The sequence below is a fragment of the Ursus maritimus genome, unplaced genomic scaffold (assembly GCF_017311325.1).
Source record: "Ursus maritimus isolate PB19 unplaced genomic scaffold, ASM1731132v1 scaffold_20, whole genome shotgun sequence".
Classification (NCBI taxonomy): domain Eukaryota; kingdom Metazoa; phylum Chordata; class Mammalia; order Carnivora; family Ursidae; genus Ursus; species Ursus maritimus.
In genome coordinates this window covers 21973147-21982814 of record NW_024424453.1, presented here as the reverse complement: position 1 = coordinate 21982814, position 9668 = coordinate 21973147, and the positions used below count along the sequence as shown (strand labels likewise).

At 51.9% G+C, this 9668-nt stretch overlaps 1 protein-coding gene across 1 annotated transcript in view; it reads left to right on the top strand.

The window, feature by feature from the left end:
• The first annotated feature begins 385 nt into the window (after positions 1 to 385).
• PXYLP1 (2-phosphoxylose phosphatase 1) overlaps positions 386 to 9668 on the top strand; it is a 69206-nt gene continuing 59923 nt past the window's right edge. The window contains exon 1 of the mRNA XM_008707871.2: positions 386 to 469. The gene's annotated coding sequence lies outside the window, so the exon portion shown is untranslated. The remainder of the gene's footprint in view (positions 470 to 9668) is intronic.

Below are 9668 nucleotides of genomic sequence, written 5' to 3'. Positions count from 1 at the left end.
CAATGACACCCTCACTGGGACCCGGAACCTGGGTCGGGTCCGTGTACCCTGGCCTAGGCGCGCGATTGCGTAGTCCTGATCCCAAGTCCGGCTTTGTGAGGCGCGCGGCGACCCTGCGCGCCTGTGGCCGCGGTCCCAGTGCTCTCAGGATTCCCGTGACCGTGGCTTAGGCACGCCGGAAACTCAGCGGGCTGGCCTGTCTCTGGGGACTGTTTGGCTTCCCGCGGTCAGCTTTCTCCCCGCAAACCCTTCCGCGCCCTTCTCCCGGGCGGGACCGCCCCGCATCGCCGCCTCCGGGGCGGAGCTCGAGGGCGCCCGGCGCGGGGCGGGGCCAGCAGGGGGCGCTGCGGCATGCCTTGCAGCCCCGCGGTCGGTGCGCGCCGCCCTCGCCTCCCCCAGCACCGGGCTGAGCAGGCGGCCAGCGCCGAACCGGGCGCGCAGCAGCGGAGCCGGGCCGGGACCATGGACGGTGAGTGGGAGCGGGCCCGCGTCGGGCTGGTAGCCGTTGCGGGTGAGCGGTGTGGAGGCTCGAGGCGGACAGGCGTCACGGGGTCTGGGGTTGAAAGCCCGAGGGGGTCCTCGGGACGCAGCGAGGCCGGGACGATGGGGCAGTCTCGGGTGGGAGAGTAGTGCTGGGGGCTGGGGCTTCTGAATCCTGCGCCTGAGTTCCCGCCTCCATTCTCGCTCCCTCCCCAAACCCTCAAACCCCAGCCCCCGACTCACGCTTTCTCCCCCAAGCCACCCCGCTCTCCGCCCCGCCGCCCCCTGTCTCCAAGCCTCAGTACTCTCTAACACTGCCGAAGATTCCGGCGCCCTCTCCCGCGCCCTCGCCCCCACCTCCCGGCGGGCGCCTCCCCCAGCCCCGCTGCCTCTGGCTTCTCCACCTCCAGCCCCGCGCCTCTCCTGCCCCGCCTTCCTCCACCGCGTCCCCGCCCCTCCAACCCGCTCCCGCCGGGCCCCCGCACTCCTGCGCCTAATTCCACCCCGAACTCGAGCTCCCAGGATCCGGGATCCCGTGGCACTTCCGAACCTGCTGGTCTCCAGGTGGAAAGGCGGCGGCAACTTCGCGGCCTTTCTCGGGAGTGGGGCTGGCTTCCCCCGCAGCTGCCTGCGCCGCGCGCCTGCGGGGGTCCGGGGACCCCGTCGAGGGGCCGCTGCGCGCGCGGTCTGTCATGCCTGGGTGCTCAGGTTAGGGCTGCGTGGTTCAGACCCCACGGCATTACTGTTGCTCCTCTGTCGCGATCTGAAGAAGCCGGCTTTGTCACACACAAAAATGGAATTGGCTTAGAGCAGGTTGCCTGCGTTGTGGCAGCAGCGGTCTTTCAAGTTGTACCTGTGGATGGTTAAAGGATTAGCGGCGCAGGAGGATGTGGAGCCATATTTTCCCGCTCCGCTGGGCGTTCAGCGAGGCTCTCACCGCCTGGGTGGCCAGTGCCTTCCCGGGAAGGCAAGGATGCTTTGTAGGCTTTCAAAAAGTATAATCAGGAGAGATGTGGAATTAGATGCGTGCGAATGGGGAAGCGTGAGGTGGATGGCCACGGGGCCCCAAGAGGGCTTCACAACTTGGGGACATTGGTTGCTGTTTGCGGAGGGCCGCCGACTGAACCCGAGTTTTGCAAAGCAGACCGTCCCCAGCCCAGCCTTACAAACGTGACGTGACTGCAAACGGGGCTTGGCAACAGCCCCTTCTCCTTAGAGGTGTTGGTGCTCAGTCTGGACATCTGTGGGAAGAGAGTTTAAAGCAGATGGTTTGAAAAGCCTCGTGATCCCTAGAGAGAGGTGGAGATGTATTGGTTACAGCCTGGAAGCCAGTGGCTGAATCTGCCCCATCCCCTTTCCTGGCTTTCATTAAGTCTTGGCTTAAATTAATTGCCTATTTCAGAGGAAGGACATGTAGGGGATACTTCTCTTTCAGGGATTAGCTCCTGGCCAGCCCACCCTCACTCGTGCTTGAGAGGCTACTTTGGGCCACTAGGGACAGGATGGGCCACTTGGCCTCTGAAGCACAACACCCTGAGCATTTGTGAAACTGAAGGATCAGTAACCTTTTTTTCCCTATTGATTGGCCCGAATAGTAATTAGCTCAATATTCTTTCAGGTTTGAAGAGTGAATTAATAAGTAACTAGCCCAAGGTCACATGGGGGCTCAATGGGTGCCCTCTGAGTGCCCACAGATTGCTGCGGCCATCTGCTTGGTCCTCACCATACTGCTGGGTGAGGAGTTGTTGGTTGTCAGATACCCCACAAGCCAGGAGGGCCTCAGCACCCAGCCTGGCACCCTCAAAGTGATAGGTACTCGGTGTTTATCTAGGAAAGAAATGGATCCCCGTCTTGAATCTAGTCTGAGTCCATAACTTGGGTTTTTCCATTGTGTTGCACTGTCTTCAAAATATTATCCTTCATCAATTTTTTAACAGTATGTAATGTCACTGGACAGAAACTTTTTTTTTTTTTTGAGAAAAACTCATTTTCCTGTTTATTTGGGGCAGAGAGCTCAGTTTATGGGTCAGGCTCTCATAGCTGTGTCTCTAACCTCCGTGGGGACTCCATAATTTCCCTGAAGGAAATCAGTTGTCGTCATCCTAGAATTGGGGTGAGGAAGCGATGGGCACTCTGGGGAGCTAAGGCTGTTGGCTGAGGGAATGAGTCCTGCACAGCCCCCCACCTCAGGCATCCCTCATCCCTGTCTGTGATAGGAAGAAGCACGCAGGGAGACCGAGTGCCATTTGTGGAGCCCTGCTGGCTGCTTCATATGCCGCCATCTTCAGTCCAGTGGCTGCTGTCCACTCCAGAGAACTTTCCCGTGGAGAGAGGGGTGTACAGCTTCTTATACATTTCTGGCAATATGGTTTGCAGCTCTGGAGTGGGAGAGGGAGGCTGGTGTTTTAGGAGGATGTTTCTGTCTGTTGGAGGTGGCTATGACCCACTGACAGATTGAGCAAAGTCCGGCTTTTCTGCCTCTGTGAAAGGCCAGCCCTGGAGAACACAGCCAGAGGCTGAGGGAGTGGGCATGCCTCGTGCCACCTTTTTCCAGGAATCTGGGAAGGGCTGGCATTCAGAATGGTACTTGGATGTGGGAACCTGCACTGCCCACGGGTTCAGGGTTGTCATGGCCTTATCTTTCTTACACAGGCTGTCTCTGTCTCCGGGTCTGGCTCTTACCCAGAATTCCTGCAGCTGGTGAAAATCTGTTTTCTAGAAGAGGTTTAATTAATGCCTGCAGTTTGTGAGTGAGACAGAGAGGCAGAGACTGGGGGGGGGGTGCCTGCTATCTCAAGGTGGGTAGGAAAAAGGATGGAAGACTATCCAGGATTCTGGGAAAACAAAAGGGGTAGACTTCAGCCCCACGATTTGCCCTGGGTCAAGGCTTTTGGTTGGTGGATAAGGACCTGTGCCCACATTCTGGTGCAGGGGTAACCACTAGGAGCAGAGTCACTGAGATAGGAAGGAGAGCCCCACAGTAACCTGAAATATGGTTTGCTGGGCTCGCTGTTCTGGTTTCTAGGAGGACTTGAAGAACAACTGAGAGCTGGGCTTAGCAAAGTGGGAGAGTTCAGAGCTCTTTTAAATTTTTCAGGGAGGGTTGTACTCCTTTGGATATGGCTTGAGGGACCCTGGTCTGGGGTCTGACCCTGGGGAGTCACCTCACACCTGAGATGCTGAGGGGAGAGCACAGGGGAGCAGAAAAGGAGAAGCAGCTGGCAGAGTCTGTGTGCCCACACTTAGGATTGAAGAAGAGGCAACAGCTGCCTTCTGGTAGGATGGCATGCCTTTTGACAGAAGCAGCCTTCTGGGGACCCTTCTTGAACCGGCTGGGCAGCCTGACAGATAGATTAGGGCCCACTGAAGCCCCTCAACCTTGCAGAACCTGCAGGGCAGCCACGAGGAGGCACCTGTGAAGTAGGAATGAATCGCAGAGTCTGCCCTGAGTTCAAAAGGCAGGAGGGTCAGGGTTATCTGATCGAGCCCCAGACTCCAGCCTGGGAGCCTCCACGTCCAGAACTAGCAGGCTGCTCTCTGAACGTTCTTGGGCCTCTGTTGGGGAAACCCCTGGTTTTTGGAAAGGAACGGCTCAGTCAGTAATGAAGAGAGGACAGTCCCAGGAGCACGGAGGAAGATCAACGATTAAAAAGATAAAATGATTGAAAAATGAACTTGGAGGGACCTTGCGGAGTAGTTCCTACACCCAGGAGGCAGCCTTTGCCTCGTGCTCTTGGCTGGCTCATCCGCATACCCTCCCTCCCTTGCCTTGCCCCCCCCCCCTCCGTCCCCAGTCTCATCCTTCCACTCTGTGCACAGCAGTGGAGCCGCCTCTGTGCTGGTTCCCTGGGGTGGAAGGGAATTTGGGGAACTCAAACATCTGTAGGAACTTGAAAATTCTGTTTCTATTTGCCCAGTCACTTCCCCAACGTACACATTCATGTTTCCATATTATGGGTCTTCCTTTTGTCATGTGCTTACCCCTGTGTGCCTCTGTGTATAACTGATTTCCTTAGAGAGAGCTGTAATCGATAGCATGGAAACCAGAGCTTTAAGAAACTAACGTGAAAATTATTGCACCTGGTTTTGACACCCCCTTCCCTTCCTCTCTGTTCATTTGTGGTTAGAGTCGTAATTTACACCAAATTTACAAATAGTTTGAATACTATCTGACCTACCCGGCAATTAGAAGGAGACATGTGTCTTTCCAGCTAACAAAACCACAGCTTACTTTCCTAGACCTGCCTCATTCTTGGATCTGGTACCCAACATTAGGCCTTCGGAGATGCAGCCTTATCATTTTGAGCTTTTAAATTATAAACTAAAATGAAGCTCTAGCTTGCTCATTTTGTCATCTAATATAAAAGAATCTGAAGTCAGAATAAAACACGTACTGCCTTGTTAACTCTGTGCTTCTCAAATGAAAGAAGCAGGTGGATCAAGGGGGAAGAACGTTATTATAGTAGAAATGTCTGGAAGCTCAAAAATAATAATGGAGGGACACAGTCTTACAAAAAATAAATTATTGAGTTTTGAACATTGTTATTAAAATGTGCAGCAATATAAATAGGAACTTCCATAGAAGTGTAGGCAAGTATAGAGTTTTGGTGAATATAGACTGATGAGTGTAGTAATTTTTGTTGGTCATTTCGTCAAAATATATTAATATGATCATACATTATGCTTATGTAGGACCTTACCATATAAACGGGCAGCTGAGTCCATGATCTCGTTCAGTTCTTCCAGCAAGTTTGGGATCTTAGAGATGGGGACAGGGGACCACCCGGGATTTCAAAGGCTTCTAGAACTCAGAACTCTTGAGCGGGGAAATGCTGTCTAAACCTAGATATTCCTGCTACAGTTGCTGGATAGTCAAATGTGGCTACATAGTTATTTGAAAATTATAGGTAGTCCTGCTTAGGGGTAAAAGTAGGCTTTCTTTAAAATGTTCTGCAGGTCAAACAGACAAAAACTGTATGATTAACACCACCAGAAACCACCTGGAAGGATTTCTTAGGGTTTGTGGATTTCAGAGGTTCTCTGCTGATGACTTCCTAATACTAGAGTACCTGAGTTTGTATATTCAGCATAGGATGGTAGTGAAGAGTGTCGACTCTGAAGCCAGGCTAGCTTTGAATCCTGGATCTGTCATTACTGGTCTTGTACACTTGGACAAGTTACTTAACCTCTCTGTGCCTCAGTTTCTTCATCTGTAAAATTGAGCTGAGGAGGAGGAGGAGGAGGAAAATTGAGATGTTATTATTGTAAGGCTGAAGTGAGATACCATGATGAGGACTTAGAACGGTGCCCAGCACATGGTATGCTTTAAAAATGTCAGCTGTTATTACTATTTATTCATTCCCTAAAAATATGTTTTTGGTGTCAACCAGCTGCACTGAGTTGATAGATACAGGAGAATGTCCCTCTGGAACAGAGGGCTCTTTACCTAAGTTCACAGCGAAGGACATGAAGGGTGGTACAGATGTTTCCCGGGCATTCACCTGGCTCTTGGCCACCTGTTGTGATCATGAGAGCCTAGGGCAGTCCTGTAAAGGGTTGACCGTGGCAGGAGGGGGGGCGGATGCTCTTCAGCGGGTGCACACTGGTGTGACTTGGCCTTGCCAGCTGTTTAAGGCAGGCACTCAGTTGATTGGTCTGCGGCTGACACATGCTGGTTGTTAATGTTTTCACGGTAACTCTTGGCGTCAGGTTGTTTGTGGGAAGTGTGATAAGAGACCGTAAACTCAGTGTTTACTCACCTGGTTTGCCAGCACTGTGCCTGGTCCTGGTGGACAGCATACTGCCCTGGCCACTGCCTTGGACTAGAAGCCCTAGAAGCCTGCAGTACCAGAAGGGACCCAGTTCTGAGTGAGGACTGGCACAGCTGCTCCCAAGGGTGGGTAGGGGGACTTGCCAGAGGCAGAAGGCCAGACTCCCGTGCTTCCCGTGTCTGCCATAGCCAGAACCTTCTGGACCTGGAACATCTCTGGGGAACTGTGTTGGTAGGCTTGGGTTAATAACCGGTTCTGGAGAAGGGAGGTCCTCACTTGCTCTGTGTGTCTTACAAAGAAACTCCCACTGGAAGCCTGCCGACTAGCCCCTGCCATCAGGGCCTGGTGAGGGGCTCTAGCCGTGGGCTGTGGACTAGAGAGCCTGGGATTGCTGCCTCAGGAACGTGAGCGCCTCTCTGCCTTGTGTGAGTGTGATTGGTGTGCCCTTGGCTCTAGGCGGGAGCACTTATATTAATAAGTTGGCAGGCAGACTGGAAACCTGATAGCGGTGTTAATGAGGAGCCTGCTTATTTCTATTCATTTTTAAACTACTGGAATTTGAAGTAAATGAGGTTTTGTTGTATTTTTGGGTTTGTTTTTTTTTTTTAATACTTGCCCCACACTTGGAAGATAAAGACAGGGCAATAATGTCATTCATTTTTTAAAAACCATTTATTTGTATGTAGGCAGAGCTGAGTTAAACAGAGTGTTCTAAGTTTTCTGGTCTTGGTTGCCTCTTGATTTCCCAGATAGGGTCATCTCTCGTCGCCAATGTGTCTGTCTCCATCACAGTTCCTAATGGAAACACAGACCTGGAAATCAAAGCTTAGATGTTTCTGGTTGAAGGTCATGGCATAGGCAGTTGATTTTGTTTTGGCTGTGTCTTCAAGGTGAAAAATTACTGTGTCTTTTTTGAGAAAGAAGGTGTGTTTCCGGAGATGACTAACATCAGCAGGCAGGAAGATGCCAGCAAGGCTGCTTCGTTCTTGGTTCATCTCATTTACAGCAGTTCTAAGTTAGTGGCATATGATTTTTTATTTTCTCCTCTTGTGCATCTTGCTTTAGTGATGGCTGATTATCTTGGAACAGCTGCATTAATTGATGGTGTTTAACAACTCAACGTACAGTAAGTAATTGCAGTTGGCTTGGCTGAGCATAGCTCGTTCTTTTCACTTGCTTTTGAGCTTGAGGAGTGTTTTCTCTGTGTGCTGAATGCCAGAAAGGGAGTTGGGAACTCCTTGCCCCAGTGCCCGCCCGCCACTCAGTGCTCACACTCCCCCGGGACACTGTGTGCCATGACAGCATCTGTTCCTGCTGCGTGGGGGTTGTCTGCTTATGGGCCTGTCTCCCCGGCTTGCCCGGGAGCTCCTGGAGGCCAGGGGGCCACATGCAGCTTGTCTCTGGCTCTTCATCCCTTAGCACAAGGACTGGCAAGAAATATGCCTCAGTGAAGGCTGGGTGAATGAATGCATGGGTGGCTGCAAAGCAGTCAGGTTGGCTTCTGACTGCAAGGAACAGAACGCCCTACTTCAGTGGGTTAAGCAAATAATGGTTTCTGTTTCTCATGTAACAAGATGTCCGAAGGTAGGTGGTTGCTAGCATTAGTTTCAGCAGCTGATGTCTGTCTGGACTGATACTTCTGTTCTTTTCTTGGCCTGTCCTTCATGATGGCAAGATGACTGCGGCAGGAAGGAGGCGCCAGCAACATCTGTACCTTTTGTCAGGAAAGCAGACATTTTATCTTATTTTATTTTATTTTATTTATTTTTTATATAATTTTTTAGAAGATTTTATTCATTTATTTGAGAGAACAAGGGAGAGCAGGAGCGGGGAGGAGAGGGAGAAGCAGGCTCCCCACTGAGCAGGGAGCAGGATGCAGGGCTTGATCCCAGGACCCCGGGATTATGACCTGAGCCAAAGGCAGATGCTTAGCCGACTAAGTCACCCAGGCGCCCCTGGAAAGCAGACATTTTCCCCAAAACACCTAGCAGACCACTCCCAGTCTAAAGGGCCATGTGAGTATCTGGCAGGACACAATCCTGCCAATAGTTAGGTAGGCTCACTGCTAAACAGACAACGCAAATAGCCTTAATGACCCAATTATGGTAGACGTTTACTTTTTGCTCACACAAAATCCAAAATGGCTGTTCCTGATTTGTGGGGAGTTCTCCTCCAAGAGGTCACTAAGGGACCCAGGCTCTTAAGACTGCCATGGTTGTTTACATCAATCAGAAGAGAAAGGAGCATGGAGGATTGGTGTGTGGGAGAATTTTATGGGCCAGGCTTGGAGGTGGTGAGTTAATTCTACTGACATTTCCATTGGCGGGGGGGGGGGGGGGGGTGATGCTCAGACACATGGCCACACCTCCTGCAAGAGAGGCTGGGGAACGTGGTCCAGTGCCTAGGAGGAAGAGGATTTGGGTTTCATGATTAGCTGGCAATCTCTGCCACACTGTCTCCCCCACTCCCCCCCCCCCCCCCCCCCCCCCGCCAAAATCATAATTCTCTTAGCAAGGAAGAAGGAATGACTATTGTGGGACAAGTGGGGGTGTCTGTCTTACAAGGAGATACTGTACTAAAAAGGCTCTAGCCAAAAATAGTCTTTTATTTCCAGATCATCTGTCTTAAATCCGTGCTTCTGTTCCTACCTTTGGGAACTGGGCCAGCAGGACAATAGCAGGTCCTCATTATCCCTCTTTCTTGACCAGGGCATGTTCTTAGCAGCTTTATGGGAATGAGTCATAATTGATCCCCCTCAGCAGTTGAAGATTACCCCCAGAAGAAAGGGCCCTCAGCACCCCTAGGCCAGAGGAGCTCTGAGCCTGTGAGAGCCCCTGGCCTGTGAGCCTGTCACGTGCCCCCACTCACCAAGCCTTCCAAAGTTTTTCTTCCTCTTCAGCCCCCACCCAGCCCACATCCGGAAGGGAGGAGAGGATGCAGGGAAGAGTGACCTCTGCTTCCCACTCCAATGATTGGAGAAATATTTTTCCCAACCACTTCCTGCTATTTTTTCTCAGTCAACATTAATGAATGATCCGTTGATCTAATGGGTTTTAGTGTTCATTTTCCATTTGTTGTAGGTTTCTGCAACAGCTGCCTCTCCATCCACAACATCTTTCTTGGTACCCTTCTTTCCTCCCTCCCTTCCTTTCTTCCCACACACACCTGCTGAGCACCTGCGGTTACCCTGCTCGGGGTCCACCTAGCCCTGGGGGTGGATAGGCAGGGAGGCTGACGTGAGCCTGTGTGTTGATGAGTATTATGGGAAGGCTGTGGTTGCCCACGTTGCCCACTATTGGGGGGGGCTCACCTCGTGTTGGGTGTCAGGGAGAGCTTCCAGGAGGAGCTGGCTTTCGAGCTGAATTTAAGGATGAGCAGGAGATGGGACACCTGGGTGGCTCCGTTGGTTAAGCATCT